Source organism: Ursus maritimus, unplaced genomic scaffold (genome assembly GCF_017311325.1).
Source record: "Ursus maritimus isolate PB19 unplaced genomic scaffold, ASM1731132v1 scaffold_10, whole genome shotgun sequence".
In the NCBI taxonomy this organism is placed as follows: Eukaryota; Metazoa; Chordata; class Mammalia; order Carnivora; family Ursidae; genus Ursus; species Ursus maritimus.
Window position 1 is genome coordinate 54353940 of NW_024423344.1, and position 20952 is coordinate 54374891.

Genomic DNA, 20952 nt, shown 5'->3' on the forward strand with positions numbered 1-20952 from the left:
ATAGTATTTTTGATGAAACCTATTGATTTAACTATTGCAAAACATTAATAACTAATATTTTTTTTCTGAATTGGCTGAGTAAACCAAATATGTCTCTGTTACATTGTTACTTTTATTTTTATTTTCATTTGTGTTTATCTACTACTTGATTACTGTCATTTCTTTTCATTATGCTATCATTTTAAAACTCATTATTTTAGCTTTTAAAACAATTTTCTTTGACGTTTATTACTTACATGGTTAGCAATAGTTTTTTGTTATTTAGCATTGATAAGATGATGACAGTAGTCAGCGGTGTTTAATGCACTTTTCTAACTTGTTCCTCATTATTCTTTCAGTGTGTTCTGACACCTGATAAATGCGAAACAACTTCAAAAAGCACTTAGCCATGTAAATAAGAGCGATAAAAGCATTATTAAAAATTTTGAAATCCGGGGCTGCATTTAGTCACAGCTACAGAATGCAAAAATTATCATCCCTATCATCAATACTTAGCTGCTTGTAAATGATGACCTACCAAAAATTCATTTGATTCTGGAAAACAATTTATATGCAAAAGCAAGTTTGTGTGTGTGTGTGTGTGTGTGTGTGTGTGTGTGTGTGTTAAAAGTAGAGAAGCAAGTGCCTCAGAAGGAAATAAAATTCATTTTTTGCATAGTACAGGACCTATATTTTTTGTAAGACATAATAAACCATACTACTCTTTCCTATGTTTGTATTTATTTTCCTTATGAGTTACACTTAATTTGTCAAGCTATTATTTGAGTGCCATATGCACCATTTTTCATAATTCTGTCTTCTGCAAAAACTATGTCCACCCATTATTAGATTCTGTATGCTTGTCCCAAGATTAGGTTGGAGGAGATACTAGAATAAGCCAAAAAGCAGTAGAGGAATTCATGACACCATGGTTGGCTCAAAGGATGAAACTTTGAGATTCATCTTTTATATATACTTAAAAAGCAGCATTGAGAGATGTTCTCTGAAGTAAAGATGTGCACACATTTTCCATTATTTTTGAGTGCTGTTTCATGTAAATCATCATGCCAGGCACTCCCTCTAAAGTTTTTTATTATTACTTTTTCTTTTAAGCGAAAATACAGTTGCTATAACCTGTCATAATGAAGTGTATTTGGGAGATTATCAGAAAATACTAGTGTTGAGAGTCCTTGGAATTAATTTTCCATTTACATTCAGTAATGAGAAACAGGATCCATAATATTAAAAATAATAATCATATAATTGGAGATCTTGCATAAAGTGCCCCATATCCAGCACACACAAACACACTCACATCAGGTCATAATTAACTGCGTTCATTTACCATAGCATAACTTTGGATTGCAAATAATCTGATTCTGAATCTGAAGTGTGCACCTTATAACTGGGTGAACTTGGATTAGTCAACTGAGTTTCTCAATGATCCCATTCCCTGAACATAATAATACTCACAAAAACATATTTATATTTTATAAAGGTAAATTTTGTTGAAAAATTTTTAAGAATTTATATAATGTCTATTGCAAAGAAAGTACTTAATATTTTGGCATCATTTATTATATTATTTCAAAAAATGGGACAGATAATTTAATGTACCATCTACGTTTTCATTAAATCAAAATAGAATGCAGAGTGTCTGCTCACAACATGTACTTATTTATCACACTTAAAAGAAAAGCAATTTTATGTGCTAGTTGGCCCTTATTTTTTTTTTTTTAAGATTTTATTTTTTTATTTGTCAGAGAGAGAGAGAAAGTGAGTGCACAAGCAGGGCGAGCGACAGGCAGAGGGAGAAGCAAGCTCCCCCGGCTGAGCAGGGCGCCTGATGCGGGACTCAGTCCCAGGATCCTGAGATCATGACCTAAGCTGAAGGCAGACGCTAAACTGACTGAGCCACCCAGGCACCCCCTTCACTTATTCTTTATGTCATCTACATCACACTGCATTTTCCACATTTTATCATAGTCTGAATTTTTCTTAGAATTTAAGCAATTTATTTTAGCCATAGATTTAGATTTTGCTTTCTCTTGTCAAATGATGGCATGGGATTTTGTGGAGGGAAATGATTTTCTTGGCTTTGAATACTTTTGGCAAATAGATAAATATGTAATTATATAAATGTGCATCAGTATCATCCAAAATGAATTGTGGATACTTCTGAAGTAATGAAATGGCAAGAGAAATATAGACTCCAGTAAAATGGTTCAATATTCCATAATAAATATGAATAATTATTATTATGTTTATGGGTGAAATGTTAATATAGTGTCTGATTGCAAGTGAAATTGTGCTGTTAACATTCTTTTGTATCTAGATTCTTTCATTCAACATTATGCTTTAGAGATTCATTCATGTGACTTGATTGACAATAATTTGTTCAAATTTCATTTGATCAGTTTCATGGAAGAGTGTTTCATTGTATGAATATAACACATCCCACAAGTGATGAAATTTTTGTTTCTAGTTTATTTTTTTAGTGCAACTATGCAATTTTTCATTCATGTGGTAGCAAACACTGTTGATGCTAACCTCATGTTTTGGCCCACCTGTGGGTTCACTGAAAGTGATGATATACTACTTACATCTATAGATTTTTATCACAAGTACCTGTGTATTTAAGTTATTTTCCCAGGATCTTTATCTAGAACTACAGGGGCATTTTCAGTACAAGCAGCACAACCTAGCGTGCCAAGAATTAAATATTGAGGGAAGCAAATCTGAAACAGTGATGGGTGGAGATTGATGGATAAATATTTAGCTTCCTCATCTAAGGGGGGAATAATTCTTACATATTTTCAACATGCTTCCTCAGAGGACCACCAACAGGTTGGAGTTACAGTTGTCCCCAGAAATAGCCAACACACTAACACGTTTATTGCCTTAAATTTTACTACATCCCTGCCTCAATTTCCACAGACCTTCATTTCTGTTTCTGGAGGTCATCTTCCACATAAAATTATTTGTATTTAAGTCCTTGTTTCAATGTCCAGTTTGGGGAAAACCCTATCTAAGAACAACTGGTACTAGAAGTAGTATTAGAATTCAGTACTTTAGAATGAGATATTGTATTTTAAAGTCAGTTGGAAACAATGACACATTCATTGGTAGCAACTGAATGATTTAGTCAGTGAGGGTTCTTCAAAGAAACAGAAATAATTATACATAATTGTTGTATAATGATAACTTCTATGATTCTTATCCTTAGTAATTTGAGAAGAGATACATTTTGGAAAGTAAAGCTATAACAATTGAAAATTATGAGTCCAATTATATTTTAAAATATGATATTAAAAAAAAGAAGTATAAGATCGTCCAGAAAACTGCAGACCAAATCTATCATGGATATAAATGTAAAAATCCTCAATAGAATGTTAGCAAATTTAATCCAAAAGAGTACAAAAAGAATTATATACCACAACTGAGATTTACCCAATATGCAAAGCTAATCCAACACTACAACATCAATTGATATACTCCATCACATCAACAGACTAAAAAAGAAAAGCCATATGATCTTATCAATAGATGTAGAAAAATAATTTGAAAAAATCCTGCACCTGTTCATGCTAAAAACTTTAAGTAAACTGGAAATACAGCAGAATTCTCTCAACTTGGTTAAGACTATCTACAAAAAACCTAACATCATACTTAATGCTGAAAAACTTGAGAAGCTTTCTTTCTAAGGTCAGGTACAAGGCAAGGGTGTCTCCACCAACTACTCCTTTTCAATGCTCTACTAGAAGTTCTTGCTAATGAAATGAGGCCAAAAAAAAAAAAAAAAAAGGAAATAAAAGGCACAGATTGGAAAGGAAGTCATAATAATGTGTTTGTTCACAGATGACATGAATGTCTATTGTAGGAAATCAAAAGAATCAACCAAAAATAACAATAATAATAAACAAAACTTCTGAAACTAGTAAGTGATTATAGCAAGCTTAGTGTAATACAGGATACAAAGTTAGTATACAAAAGTCATTTGCTTTCCTATATACAAGAATACCTCATTTTATTGAACTTCGCTTTATTGGGTTTTGCAGATACTCTGTTTTTTACAAATTAAGTTTTGTGATAAACCTACACAGAGCCAAGTCTATTGGCACCATTTTTTCCAACAGCATTTGCTTACTTCTTGTCTCTGTAATATATTTACTAAATTCTCACAATATTGAAAACATTTTTATTATTATTACATTTGTTATGGTGATTTGTGATCAGCAATCTTTGATGCTACTATTGAAATTGCTTTGGGATATCATTAGCCACACCCATCTGGAAAGTTGAGATAGGCCAAAAACTAAGTTTCTTGCACCAAAAAGGTTGTGAATACAAAGGAAAAGTTTTTGATGGAAATTAAAAGTGCTACTCCATTGAACATATAGATGATAAGAAAGCAAAACAGCCTTATTGCTGATATGGAAGAAGTTTTACTGGTCTGGATAGAAAATCAGGAAGATCATTTGCCTGAAACCAAAGTCTAATCCAGAATAAGGTCCTGACTCTTCAATTCTGTGAAGGCAGAGAGAGGTGAGGAAGCTGCAGGAGAAAAGCCTGAAGCTAATAGAAGTTAGTTCATAAGGTTAAAGAAAAGAAGCCAAGGGGCGCCTGGGTGGCACAGCGGTTAAGCGTCTGCCTTCGGCTCAGGGCGTGATCCCAGCGTTCTGGGATCGAGCCCCACATCAGGCTCCTCCGCTATGAGCCTGCCTCTTCCTCTCCCACTCCCCATGCTTGTGTTCCCTCTCTCGCTGGCTGTCTCTATCTCTGTCGAATAAATAAATAAAATCTTTAAAAAAAAAAAAAAAAGAAAAAGAAAAGAAGCCAAGTTCATAATGTAGAAGTGCAAGTTGAATCAGCAAGTGCTGATATAGAGGCTGCAGCAAGTTATCCAGAAGATCTAGCTAAGATAATTAATGAAAGTGATTGCACTAAACAAATTTTCAGTGTAGGCAAAACGGCGTCCTACTGGAATAAGAAGCTATCTGGGACTTTCATAGAAGCTAGAGAGGAGAGGTCAATGCCTGGCTTCAAAGCTTCAAAGGACAAACTGACTATTTTGTCAGGGGTTAATGTTGCTGTTGACTTTAACTGAAGCCAGTGTTTATTTATCAGCCTGAAAATCCTGAGGCCCTTAAGAATTATGCTGAATCTACTCTGCTTGTGCTCTATAAGTGGAGCAACAAAGCCTGATGACAGCCATCTGTTTACACTGTTTTACTCATTATTTTAAGCCCACCATTGAGACCTCCAGCTCAGAAAAAAAGATTCCTTTTGAAATATTACTGTTCCTTAACAATATGCCGGGTCACCTAAGAGCTCTGATGGGGATGTGCATTGAAAGTAATGTTTTTTCATGCCTGCTAACACGATATCCATTCTGGAGGCCAACTTTCAAGGAGTAATTTCAACTTTCAAGTCTTATAATTTAAAAAATACATTTTGTAAGGCTCTAGGCTGCCATAGACAGTGATTCCTGTGATGAATCTGGGCAACGTCAACTGAAAACCTTCTGGAAAGGATTTATCATTCTAGATGTGCCATTAAGGAGCATCTTTGATTCATGGGAAGAGGTCAAAATATCCACATTTACAAAAGTTTGAAAAAAGTTGATCCAAACCCTTATGGATGATTTTGAAGGATTGAGATTCAAGACTTCAATGCAGGAAGAAACTGCAGGTGTGGAAATAGCAAGGAAACTAGAAGTGGTGTCTGAAGATGTGATTGAATTGTTATAATCTCATGATAAAACTTTAATGGATGAGGAATTGATTATTGATGAGCAAACAGAGTGGTTTCTTAAGATGGAATCTGTTCCTGGTGAGGATATTGTGAAGATTGTTGAAATGGTAACAAAGGATTTAGAATATTACATAAATTTAGTTGATAAAACAGTAGAGGATTGACTCCAATTTTAAAAGAAATTCTGTTGTGACTAAAATGCTATCAAAAAGCATTACATGCTACAAAGAAATCATTCATGAAAGGAAGAATCAATCAATGCAGCAAACTTTATTGTTGTCTTATTTTAAAAAGTTGCCATAGCCATCCTAACCTGCAGCAACCACTGTCATGATCAGTTAGCAGCCATTAACATTGAGGCAAGACCTTTCACCAGCAAAAAAGTGATGATTCACTGAAAGTTCAGATGATGGTTAGCAATTTTTAGCAATAAAGTGTTTTTAATTAAGGTATGCACATTTCCTAAATAGGATGCTGTTGCACACCTAATAGACTACAGTTTTATGTAAACATAACTTCTATATAAACTGGGAAACCAAAAAATTTATTTTACTCACTTTTTTGCAGTGCTCTGACCTAGCTATATCTCCAAGATATGCCTGTATGCAGACCCAACAAGAGCTACTGAACACAGTGTCTGAGCTTACGTTAATACCAAGGGACTTAAAATGGTATCGTGCACACTCCCCTTTCCATTGCAGTGGGCTATTATACAATTCCATCTGAAGACCATGTCTATGTGTGCAGTGGATCTGTAGAACTACTCTATTATCAGTTTTCTATCCCTCAGTGTGTGTGTGGAATAAGTGTACCTAATGGTTGCCAAAACACATATTAGATTTAAGTTAGGAACTAATAGCTATTATGGATGGTGGCCAAATAGTAGCCCATGAAACTGCCCTCACACCCTGGCCAAGAGAGTAAGTGAGAAGCAATATGGCATCCTATAAGCTCATATCTATCCAACAGTACTCTACATGACTGCAAATGGATGAAGGGGAAAGAATATTATTGCCAGGTCTATCTATAGGTCAGTCTCTAGCTGAACTTGATGGTCCTACCCTCAAAATAAGAGAGGTCTACATGAAAACTAATGGTAAATGGAAAGGATAAGTGATTTCTAATGAAAAGGGAACAAATAAATGAATAATGCAAAAGAGAAAAATCTCATATTATGTCCATGCCTTGAAATAGGCTCTAAATAGGGTAATATTATCTTTTAGCTTAATAGAATAATATTATCTCTCAGCTCTATTTAGAGATGATAATGGGTGAAACTGTTTGCTGCAGAAACTTCCTCATTGCTTGAAGCTAAGGATCTTGGATGGGCCAATGGATTTAAGAAGCATTCAGTCTGATAGAGGTGCTAAGATGACAACGTAATAGGAGGATTCTGGGCTCCTTGGAGCACACTGGATAACTATCAAATCTTTCTGAATGCTCAAGAAATTGACCTGAGGACTGACAAAACAAACTGCACAACTAGAGGGAGAGAAGAGGCTACATTCAATAACTGTGGAGACAGGGTTTGGGGGAGAAACAGATTGCAGGTGCTGCAGAAGGAAGGAAGCCATGTTTGCAAAGAAAGGTGGGAGAGAGAGGAGCACACAGGGGAATGCACAAGGAGAACACTTCCCCAAAGCCATTGGCCAAGAAAACCGGCTGATTTTCATGAGTTTGCAACAAGTGGGGGTTGAAGACTGGCGTTTTAAAGGTCAGCAGGCTTGGCTGGGATGGAACCCCAAGGGTGCTGCCCTATTCCTGGAGAGAAGGTAGAAACAGCACAGAGCCTGGAAACAGTATCTGAAGAACTCCTGAGGCACACAGGGAGAATGTTCACTCTTTTTTGGATCACGTCCCTGAGAGTTAGCATTTAGGAGATGCCTTGAAAGGGACAAAGTTGATGGCTGGTGCCATTTTCCTTCCTTGCCCCTCAGCATAAACACAGACCCACCTTCAGTAAACAGCAGAGTCCCAACATTGGCTGCCCAACCTGATTACAGCAGGTCCCACACCCCTGTGCTTTGCCGGTACTACCCTTCTTGGTCAAGTTTGCCTTAGTCCCAGGGTGGCATGCCCCTTCCCCAGGAGACCAGCAGAAACTCCTGCCCACACAGGGTTTCCAGGTCAAAGAGTTCTGCAGGGCATCAGTTCTAGTAGAAGTAGTATCAGGTTTCATTTAACCAGCAGACTAGAGCACACCTAGTTGAAACTTGCCACATTCTGGCCAAGGACCAAACACTGCCCACTGGAAAGGAGAGCCTCTGCAAATGACTGGCCTGAGGGATAGAGTAACCAAAACACAACAACACAACACACACCAAGACACTCCCTGAAGCACCAGGCCCTGGACCCTAGTGCACAGGGTTGCCCAGAGGCCCACACTACATGACCTCTTCTTCATAAAGCCATTATGCTCAGGAGCAGGAAACATAATAGGCTTTTCTAACACACAGAAGAAGATAGGGACTTAAACAAAATGCCAACCCAGAGGAATTCATCCTAAATAGAAGACCAAGATAAGGCCATAGAGATCTAATCAAAACAGATAGAAGTAACATGCCTGATGGAGAATATAAAGCAACAATCATAAGGATACTGGGCTTGAGAAAAGAATGGAAGACTTCAGGGAGGCCCTTACTACAGAGATAAAAGTTAAAAAAAACACAATTGGTCAGAAAGGAAAAATACAATAACTGACTGGATGCAATAAACACAACGATGGAAGAAGTAGGTGGTGATTATGTAATACAGAAGATAAAATAATGGAAAATAATGAAGCTGAACAAAAGAGAGAAGAATTATGGAACACAAGAATAGACTTAGGGCACTCACTAACTCCATCAAACATAGTAACATTTGTGTTATAGGAGTCCCAGAAGAAGAGAGAGAAAAGGGGGCAGAAAATTTATTTGAGGAAATAATAGCTGAAACATCGTTATTGGGAAAGGAAAGAGACATCCAGGTCCAGGAGGCACAGAGAACTACCATAAAATTTAAAAAAAACGGAGTCCCACACCAAAATACTATAAATAAATTTGAAAAGTATAGTGATAAAGGAAAAATCTTAAAATCAGCAAGGCAAAAAAACTCCCTAACTTATAAGGGAAGACCCATATGGCTACCTGCAGCTCTCTCAACAGACACTTGGCAAGCTAGAAGGCAGTGGCATGATATTTTTAACATGCTGAATGGGAAAATTCTGCAGCCAGAAATACTTTATCCAGTAAGGGTACCATTCAGAATAAAAGGAGAGATGGAGTTTCACAGACAAAAATTAAAAGAGTCCATGACCACTAAACCAGCCCTACAAGAAATATTAAAGGGGACTCTGTGAGTGGAAAGGAAAGACCAAAAGTGACAGAGAGTAGAAGGGAATAGAAAATCTCCAGAAACAATGACAAGTAATAAAATGGCACTAAATACACTTTTATCGATAATTACTCTGAATGTAAATGGACTAAACACTCCAGTCAAAAAACATAAGGTGTCAGAATGGATAAAAACACAAGACCCATCTATATGCTGCCTGCAAGAGACTTACTTTAAACGTAAAGACACCTGCAGTTTGAAAGTAAGGAGATAGAGAACACTTTATGATGCAAATGGACATAAAAAAAAAAAAAAACTAGAGTAGAAATATTTTTATCAAACTAGATTTTAAACCAAAGACTACAACAAGAGATGAAGAAGGGCACTATATTATAATAAAGGGATCTTCAACAAGGAAATCTAACAGTTGTAATTATTTATGCTCTCAACGTGGGAGCACCCAAAAATATAAAACAATTAATACAAACATAAAGGAACTCAATAATAATAATACAATAATAATAGGGGACTTTCGCACCCAACTTATATCAATGGGCAGATCATCTAAGCAGAAAATCAACAAGGAAACCATGGCTTTGAATGACATACTTGACCAGATGGACTTAACAGATATATTCAGAATATTTCATTCTAAAGCAGTAGAATACACGTTCTTTCCTTGTACACATGAAACATTGTCCAGACTAGATCACATACTAGGTCACAAATCAAGCCTCAACAAGTACAAAAAGACTGAGATCATACCATGCACCTTTTCTGACCACAACACTATGAAAGTTGAAGTCAACCACAAGAAAAAATTTGGAAAGACCACAAATACATGGAGGTTAAATAGCATGCTACTGAACAGTGAATGGATAGGAGAAGAAATGGATAAATTCCATATACATATAACTCCGGCACCAAAAAAGAACAACAACAACAAAAAAATGAAATCTTGCCATTTTCAATGACCTAGATGGAGCTAGAGAGTATTGTGCTAAGTAAAATAAGTCAGTCAGAGAGACAAATACCATATGATTTCACTCATGTGGAATTTAAGTAACAAAACAAAGGACCATAGGGAGAGAAAAAAGGGAAAACCAAGAAACAGACTCTTAACTATTTTGAACAAACTGATGGTTTCCAGAGGGTAGGTGGGCAGGGGGGATGGGTTACATAGGTGATGGGTATTAAGGAGGACAATTACGGTGTTGAGTACTATATGTAAGTGTTGAATCATTAAATTGTACACCTGAAATTAATATTACACTGTACATTTACTAAATGGAATTTAAATAAAAACCTGAAAAAAAGAAGCATTCAATCTGAAGTCATCTATCAAATGTGCGTCAATGACATGAAACACATTATGTGATAAACACCTAAAATAATTCTAATGTTGCTTTGTATTTGATTTCCATATTACCATTTATATGTATTACAAAAAAGAGACAATATATGAGTACTGTCTCCTAGATGTACACAAAGAATTTTGCTGAATGATGGTGCCCCATAGTTCTCTGTGTAACTGTTATCCTTGCGATGATTTTTTTGTTAAAGATAGCCAGATATGATAGAAAATCTGCTGGATGCCTGACTTGTCATGGTATTATGTTCCTTAGTACCTATAGGCTGTGTGTGTGTGTGTGTGTGTGTGTGTGTGTGTGTGTGTGTGTGTATGAATCATTAGTGTAAAGAATAACTGACAAACCGAAACTAGTGTCAGTTTGGGGGTCAATTTTAGTTAAACATAGCTCCATTGTCCACCAGCAGTGCCTATGCAAAGCTTTTAGGCATGCCTAAACTGAATTTTGAGATTGACTACTACCCATACAGAATGATCCTAAAAAAACTGAAAAAAGGCATACAGTTATGTCCACATAGAGTTGGAATCTGGAATTAACTGAGACTTTTTCCCTCTAGATTTACAACTGAATCTATGCCATTATTTGGTATATGAGCAAAAGTTGTTTTTGTTAGGAAGGCTGTTATATTATAGTTAATTGTACCTGACTTATTTTTTTAATAATACACATATATCGAGAATGTAACTGCAGTTTGTCTAACACTACTATAATTGGTAAGACTGATTTGACTGATCTCAACGAAACCTTTGATGATGATATTTATGATTAAATGGATTGGAAGATTTTTTGAAGCCTCTGTAAGATATATATCCAATAAAAACTAATTGCTCAGAGTAGAAAATTGTTATTTAACAATAAATTAATTTTTATATTGAATCCATTTGTTGATACCTTTAATTAAATTCAAATTTCAATAGTAGAAGGAAGTACAAGAGTTCACAAACTTAAACATGATTATGAATACATTTGTACCAGAATGTTTGGTAAAATTAAATTCTTTAAAGAAACACCTCATTTGACAGTACAGATTATTAGTATTTGGACTGTTTATCCTTTTGCTTTTTCTGCTCTATATAAGGTGCAAAAGGATGATTACAAATTATTTATAAATAAAAATCCTGAACCAAAGTCAGACATAGACTATAGAGAGAGAATAGATTTTTATCTTTGAATCTGTGCTCGGAGAAATTGTTAATGTTGTGAAATAAGAACATCTTTAAACAAATAGGAGTAACCAAATTTATGACCCGTTCCAAATATGAAAAAGAAAAAATGAAGCTATACAGGTGAAATCTCCAAAATTAAAAAATAAAAATTTATTAGTTTTAGATAAGAACACTTATATGACAGAATATGATATACACACAAAACAAATTAAACTGGGACGATTAGGAATTGATATTTGCTCATTCTTCTTCATATCCAAGTTTTAATGACAGTAAAACATTTTGGGTTCTACAGGCTTACTCACTGTATTTTTATCTGGAGTGATTTATATTCACATGACCATTATATTGTAAATAATTAGATCTGTGTTGCCCAGTATTGTAGCCATTAGCCACATGTCACTAGTGGTTACATGTAGTAGATAGAGTTGATTTACAGGTAGACTGAAAAACTCTGTATTTGTCTCTTTGGATGCTTAGATATTTATCTGTTGACTCTGGGTCAAGATAACATCAGTAGGATTTTTTATGTGCTGTTGAAAGATATACTTTCATATACTACTCCCCTGGCAACCTCCAGAGATTTTTTTTTTTTTTTTTTTACTTAAAGTTTCAACTGGCCTAACCTGTTTATCACCCTGGCCTGATTAAGTGTCAGGGAGGAAGTATAAAAAACCCTCCTTTGAAACATCCAAACTCAAAGAAAGCCAAAATTCCTCTTGGACTATGGTGATTCAATCCACTGATCTTTCTCTCTCTCTCTCTCTCCTTCCTCCCTCTCTCCCTCCTTCCCTCCCTTCTTTCCTTCCCTCTTTCCTTCCTTCTTTTCTTCCCTCTTTCCTTCTTTCCATCCTTCCTCTTTCTCTCTCTCTCTTTCTTTGAGAGAAAGAGGGCAGATATGCTATGTACCAGTAGAAACCCTATACAGCACATGCACAAATAAATGCCTGGGGAACCGGCACATGAGATACCTTTCAGAACTCTGATGCTTCCTGCATTCTGTTTCTCTTGCTGTATGCACCATATGCTTTGTCTTTAAATAAAAATCTTATGCTCTGTGGAATTCTTTCAAATACTTCAACTTGAAAAATCCTCACATTACCATATTACCCAGTGGTTACAGAATATTTCTATCATCACAGACAGAACATAGACATTTAGACCTATATTAAGTTTTCAAATTTAGAAATAACTATAAACTGGTAACAAAAACAAAAAAGTGCTTTTAAAATCTTGTCAACATAAAATAACAATAAAGCTAGTGTTGAGAAAAATGTAAATTTAACATTTTTCTCTTCTATCATGAAAACCAATCTAAACAATCTAAAATACATAATTAAATGAATAAGGTTTAAGTATAAAATAAAGTTTCATAAAGATAATAATAGGAAGATATAGTACTATTTTATGTTCAGAGAGAAAATATGTTGTCTAAATTATCTCAAGAAAGAAGTTGACAGATATTATATTCAAAGTTGCAATGACAATGTGTATATATATATATATATATATTTTTTTTTTTTTTACTTTTTGGGAAGTAAAAAGAAGTGGGAAATACAAGGATTTCTAATTGTTAAACCAGAAACTATGAATGATCTGAGATATTGCCTAGTAAAAATGTTAGCGTTCCGCATTTTTTTACACATACTACCAGAATCATTAAACCTCTTTATCAAAGAACAGACATTTTATTTACTCACAGAGCAACTTGGTAGTGCTGGTTCCCCCATGCCCCAGTTTCCCATGTGACAGCAAGATGAGTGATTGATGTACTTGCATGAGCAACTGGGTTTGCACCATAGGAACAACAAAATTATGAGAATTGGTGCTTATACAGGACAGCCGGTATAATCTGCTCCTCCTCTCAAGGAAAGGGCAGGACAGAGGGGTGGAGGAGAGAGAGAGAGAGAGGGAGTTTTACGTTAGAATGTAAAAAAAAAATTAGTTCTTTCTGAGAAGGAAAGGAAAAGATCTTTACTTCACTGTCCCTGAATATAAGCACATAGTTCTGGGAGTAAGTCTTTAAATCTCTTCAGAGCAATTCACTGTCTGTAACTTCCAAGGCATCTATCTTTACCATTCAATCATCCATTACTCTAGGTTGCAAGTACTCTGCTCAGAAAGCTCAGATTTTGCAGAAATGTGAAAATATTTATGGAGTGTTGTTTTCCCAAGAAATATATAATACCAGAGAGGTTCAAAATATGGACTATACACAAAATGAATTTACAAAAGCTTAAATCTCATGAAATTACTCTCAAAAGGAACATGTGTAACTGAGTTTACTTTTGTCCTTCACATATTGTGTAATTTTAATCTCTGAATTAGCTTCTAAGAAAAAGTCAGTATTTACTAATGCAAATAATTAAAATGTGCTCATTTGAAATAAAATATATATAAACTAAACAATAGCACAGCTGTTGTTTAGAATTTAAGATAATAAAATATTTGGGGGGAAATGTATTTTTATCAGTATTTTTGTTTAGTGTTACAGGCTCCTGGTGATAATAAAAAACAGAGCAACTTCTTGTCAGTTTTGTTACTGATTTTAATTTCTCTACAGACACAGTACCTTCTTACTGTCTGAATCCAGGTTGGACTGCTCCCAGTGTATGATCCTAGCATGCCATGGAAATCGAGTAACTTCAGCCAAGCCAGTCTAGATTAACCCCATATGACCTTCAGGTGCATGGACAAAGTCAGCATATGAACAGACACACCTAGCTGAGACAGATCTGTGAGGATAATTGATTGAAGCTTTAATTCACTAGGATTTAGGTGGTTTGGTATGCAGCGAAAGCTAAAGGATACAAATGGTTTGTAAGGAAATGAATTAATTTTTAAGCATTTTGTGTTTGAACTACTACGGTGAATATACCACAGGTAAATATAAGCCTAAAATTCTGAAGGAAACTATATTATTGGGCAATGGGAACCATGAATTTATATAGAAGAATTGGACAGGATTAAAGGCAGAACTTTAACAGATACCAACATTATGTAGAGGAATACAGGGAGGAAAAGGAAACTACATAGAGAAGGGAGAAGGAATAGTCAAAAACATGAAATAAAAAACTTACACAAGGCGTCACATGAGGAAAAAAAGGCCTTGTTTAGAATTTATCTTATGACATCATGTAGAATTTCTCAGTTCAAATTTGGAAACTTTAATTTCTATAATAGCATGTTGACAGATAATTGCTTTTTTTCACACACATACTACTTTTTCTTATAATTTTTAATACTCATGAAAAGAGGTAAGTTTATGATATATAGTAAAAAATCAGTATTAGAGTGATTTAATGAATGACCACATAAATTAATAATTACACAATATACAAATAAGTGCCTATAAGTTTACCTGTGTAAGAAATTCATTGGATTTAAGAGACAGTATCCCTTACAAAGTATTAGAAAATAAATTGAGAATGATTTATTATGATTATATTGTTAATGTTCTCAGATTTTAGTTTAATAGTGTTTAACTGTGCTAACTGCACCCAAAAACAATTTAAATGAGATGAAAATAAATGGGATGACATAAAATTTGGAAGAAAACAAAGACCTCTTACTACAAATAAGTAGCTATAGTAGCCAACTTTCTTATAAAACACATGAAAATATTCATATTATAGTTTATCTCTTAAATGATTTCAGCATGATTTCATTTTAATTTACTATTTGAATTTTCTAGTATAACATTCAAAATATTAATCAGAGTACCTGCACCAGATTCCAAATTGCTGATGACTTATATTCCCTTCTCTTTAAAGGATTAAAAGCAAAATTGCCTAAATACAAATTGGTTGCATCAGTATTAAAATAACATTCGAATTTCATTTACAGCTTATAGAAATAGATTACAGATAAATAGGGCAATTCTGTTTATTAGCTCAGAGGAATACTTGATGGAATCCTTATATAATATTTTCAAGTTTATTAATGGATATTTAATTGGATGGGGATGGACATGGTTTTATTTTTGATTGCATGGCCATATTCTCAGGATATTAGTACTTCCACTGAGTCTTTCAAAGAACAGATTTCATAAAGAAAATTAGCATAGTAGATTATTCAGTTGGAGGGTTCAGTTTTATTGTTAATAAATAAAATTTAAAGCGAAAAAATTCCTACATAAAACAAAGATAATTTATTTTCTAGTATATGCAAAATGCTGATACTAACTACTTTATATGAATTATATCATTGTTTCTTAATAAAACTCCATGAAATGAGAACTTATATTCCAGTTTTACAGATCTGAAAGACTTTCTGATTACAATCATTTAATCATTGCACCGTATCATGATGAGAGGTCAAAGAGTTTATGAGTATGTATCATAATAGCAGTAATGGTAATTCCATGTTTTGATATGCATTTTAATACTTCTCCAGTGAGAGATTAAATAAATCAATAGAATAACTTAAACGTTAATGTGAAAAATATTGGAGACAAAAGATGAGTTCAGTGAATTTCACAATGCACTGATAATCTATTTTTTCATCTAAAGGACTATATCATCTTTTATTCTCTTGATTCCATTGTTTACACCTATAATATTTTAAATAAATTTTAAAAATACATAGTTGAGGAGCTCCTGGGTGGCTCAGTAGATTAAGCGTCCAACTCTTGATTTTGGCTCAGGTCATGATCTCAGGATTGTGAGGGCAACCTCTGTGTGGGCTCCACACTGGACATGGAGCCTGCTTAAGATTCTTTCTCTCTCCCTCTCCCTCTGCCCCTCCCCTGCACATTCTGTCTCTCTCTCACCCTCTTTCTCTCTCCTTCTCTAAAAAAAAAAAAAAAAAGTAGTTAAAAAAAAAAAAAACAGGATATACGTCAGTGTCTCTAATTACAGAGAATTACATTTAATGCATTAATTTCAAACTGGAGCAGAATTTTTTAAGGCATAAATGACAGAATCAAGAGAAGACCTAAAGAAACATGTTATAGAGTGAATATTCAAGAGAATTCCAAGGACACATTATTAGAACTCTTCCCCAGAGATAACTTTTTTTATCTTTTTAAAGACATAAAATGTATATACTATATAATTAACTCATTTAAAGTATAAATTCTTTTTAAATGTATGCATATAGTTGACAATCATCCGCATTAGCAATCATTCCCTGTCCTCATCCCCTCAAATCCTAGCCATAGGCAACCACTGATCTATTTTCTGTCTCTATAGATTCACATATTCTGGACATTTATATGAATGAAATGATAGGGCATGTGGTCTTTTGTGACTAGATTCTTTCATCTTGCATGATGATTTCTAGGTCCATCCATGTTATAGCATATGTAGTTATGTTACCAAGCCCCCAAGACCAAGTTCTTGAGTCTCAATGTCATAAAAAAATGAACGCTGAACTCAAGAAAATGAAAACAGGCAGAGTTTATTAGAGATAGCTTGTATACAAGGGAGCTGACAAGAAGGAATGTCACTCCCCAAAGGGGTAGCATGCAAGACTTACAAAGGCACCTTTCCAAAGTGTGCGGAACAGGCAGAGGGAAAGCGTCCTTCAGTCTCCATTCATTAGTCCACTATCTGTTGATTCATTCATTGATCCTTACTTACTAATAGACACAAGACAGTCACAGGATGCCTTTTTTCATGATCAACATTCTTTTAGAGCCCCTGGAAAATAGAAATACTTGTGTAAGCAGGCTTTAAATTATTGATTTTAATTTTGCCCAGGCAACCATTACTCCCTGATGGCTGTTATATCTCCTTTGCTATCTTTCCCAGAAAGAAGTATTTATCTCTAAGCTTATGGAAACTTTTAACCCTTGCCTCAGGGTTTTCAAGAGTTAAGTCCCTCTTGCCTTCGTTTATACTGTCTAAGTTACATTATCTCCTTTCATTTCTGAATAATATCTCATTGTATAAAACAGTTTGTTTATTCATTCATCAGTGGATAGGCTTTTGCGTGGTTTCTACCTTTTGGTATTATAAATAATACTGTTACGAATATTGTGTATAAGTTTTTGCATGGATATATATTACTAATACTCTTAATATGTATCTCAGAGTTGGGTTACTAGATCACATGATGACTCTATGTTTTACCTTTTGGAGGAATGGCCAGACGTTTTGCAAAATAGCTGCAAGTATGCATTCCATTCCCACCGGCAGTGTATGAAGGTTCCAATTTCTCCAAATCCTCACCATTACTTGTTATTATCTGTCTTTTGATTTTAGCCATCCCATCTCATTTTAGGGGATTGGTTTACATTTCTCATATTGCTGGTGTTGTTTAGCGTCTTAACATGCTTATTAGCCATTTGTATATTGTCTTTGAAAAAATGGCTGTTCATATTTTTTGCCCTTTTTTGAACTGGCTTATTTCTTCTTAGTTTTAAATTGTAAGGGTCTTTTATATATTCTGGGTATTCTTCCCATACTAGATACATGATTTGCAGATATTTTATTCTATTCAGTGAGTTGTATTCACATTCTTCGTGGTGTCCTTCAAGGTAAACTTTTTAAAAATTTTGAAGTCTGTTTTATGTAGTTTTTCTTTTGTTACTTATATTTTGGTGTTACATCAAGAATCGATTGCCTACTTCAGTGCCACAAAGATTTGCATCTAACTTTTTCCTAAGAGTTTTATAGTTTTAGTTCTTACCTTTAAGCATTGGTTTGTTTTGAGTTAATTTTTGTATTTGATATGAGACAGGGTGTTGGGTTTGGCCAGCAAACCCTAAGGCAGCAAACGAAGAGATTACTCCAGACACCTAAGTAGGAAAAGGGAGAGGACCTACTGACCAGACGCTCTAGTGGCAAAAGGTCCTGAGCCAAGCTCTACCTCCATTTTTATTATGCATGTTATTGTTACATCAAAAAAGCAAGATTAGAAAGGAATGTAAAGCTTTAAAAACTAGGGCAGTAATATTTACAGGGCACTGTGTGATTAGAACTATCAGTGTTTGTGACTTGCAAAGGGGTAGGTGACTATTAAGGATTTATGTCTAACCTAAGTTAAACATCTGCCCCCTGGGAGATAGCGTTGAGCCACAACTAGGATCTGGTTGTTTCACCCCAGAAACTTCAAAGGAGGCCCAGTTTTCTGGTCACTCCTTTGTTTTTCAACTAGTCTCTCCCAAGGAGGATTGTGTTTATTGTATCTTAACTAGCCATGCATTATGAATTCCCGCAACAGGGGTCCAAGTTTATCCATGTGGTTGTACACAGCACCATTTGTTGAAAAGACTATTATTTACCCTTTAAGTTATTCAGCACTCTTGTTGCAATTTATTATAAATGCAAGGTCCATTTCCTGACAATGAGTTCTCTTCCACTGACCCATAAGTTTATCTTCATAGCTGTATCATACTCTCTTGAATACTATACCTTTTAGTAAGTTTTAAATAAAGAAGTTTAAGCACTTCAACTTTGTTCTTCTTTTTTCAAAATTGTAATGGCTTTTGTCGATTTTTTACAGAAAAGCTACATGTAATTTTATAGGGACTGCGTTAAATGTGTAGATCAATTTGGGAGTATTGCCATTTAAAAATACTATGTCTTCTGGGGTAGCTGGGTGGCTCAGTTAGGTGTCCAACTCTTTATTTCAGCTTAGGTCATGATCTCAGGGTTGTGAAACCCAGCCCCATGTCAGGCTCCAAGCTCATCGCAGAGCCTGCTTGAGATTCTCTCTCCCTCTATCCCCCACCCCTGTTCACTGTCTAAATAAATAAATAAATAAATAATGTCTTCTGATACATGAATATGTGACAACTTTTCCATTATTTTTAACTTTTAAAAAAACCAACAATTTTAGTTTACTAATTATAAGTTTTTTATTCTTTTTTATGAATTAATTCTGAGTGTGATATTATTATCTGAGTATGATATTTTGATGCTATTAGCCATTACCTTTTACACTATTAGGAAGCCTCTGGCTTCAGAACTTCAGTACCACTATATAATTAAGAAGATGGAGGAAAATAAAACTGCAACCAAAAAAAACCTCCAAATAAACAAACCAAAAAACCAAAAAAAAAAAAAAAATCAAACAAACAAACAAAACAAACCAACTTGTTACTCATGGCTTTAGAAATACACCATGTCTGCTTTGTCCTGCATGATTAAAATGGATGCCCCATACCTTTTCTAGTAGGCTCTGATTGCAAGCAGAAAAAGAAGCAGCATACTGTACTAATGTATGCTTCCTTCTATCTTTCAAATGTGGTTGACCATAACTGCAAAGGAATCAATAGGACGTATGTGTGTGTGAGACTATATATAGATACATAGGACGTATGTGTGTGTGAGAGTATATATACATACATATATATCTTTTCTCTTTTTACTTTTTACTTTTTTAGCCTCAGAAATAGAATAAAACACAATACAGGTAGATGTTTCAGGCATAGCATCTAAAAAATTAATGATCACAGTACATACCCAAAAGTAACTATAAAGAACCGAATAGCATGGTATAGGGTGGAAAATATTAAAGCTTATTACATGAAGTAAGAAGTTTTCTGGCAGTTTGGTTTTGTATGTGTCTGTGTGTGTCTTGAATTGCTGTGTAAAATGTATTATTTTTATAGGTTGTAGTAGAAAATTTTGAAAATAAAACTACACAATTAGAATGTGGAATAAATGTTATATGTTAATCTACCATGTTTAACACAGGAAAATACAGTGTTGAATCAGCTTCATGTTTAATGATTACCCAAATAATTAAATAATTTTTTATTCAAGTAAAAGTTGCCAATTAGTTTTCAAAATTAAAACCAAATAAATGAATTAAAATACTGGGTAGGGCAAAATAGATAGATAGATGATAGATAGATAGATAGATAGATAGATAGATAGATAGATAGATATGTTGATACAGATAGAGGTGTTGGTATAGTTGTTGATATATGATTGACAGAGTTTCCAAGATAGTGTTTGCAAGTGATAAAGAGCTTCAATAAATATTACAATGAAAATGCTGATTTAGAAGAACTCAGATGATAGCATTGGAAGCTTTTTAAAAGATAACAAATTGGGGTTAATATAGAGCATGAAATCAGCGATTAAACCTGGCTTTCTAAAATGTAACACAGAGGCAGGCGGCTGTGGGTGAGGGAAGATTTCGGAGAAGGGTGTAGGCCTTTGGAATGCCAAGGCCTCTGTGACTGCTCTGTGGTTGGAATGCCCCAGGGAGTTGCTCTCAGGAAGCTTTCTTAGCCCAAACAGACTCCCTGTGATCTAAAGGATGTATGGATTGTCCCTTAGGGTATGTTTAGCGGCACTCATAGAACACACAGATTAGCATATTTTATCTTTCCTTTAAACAGATCCTCCTAGTTCCTGGTAAGACCCCTAGTCACACATCATGTGCTTGAGAAACAGTGATAAGGATTTGTGATT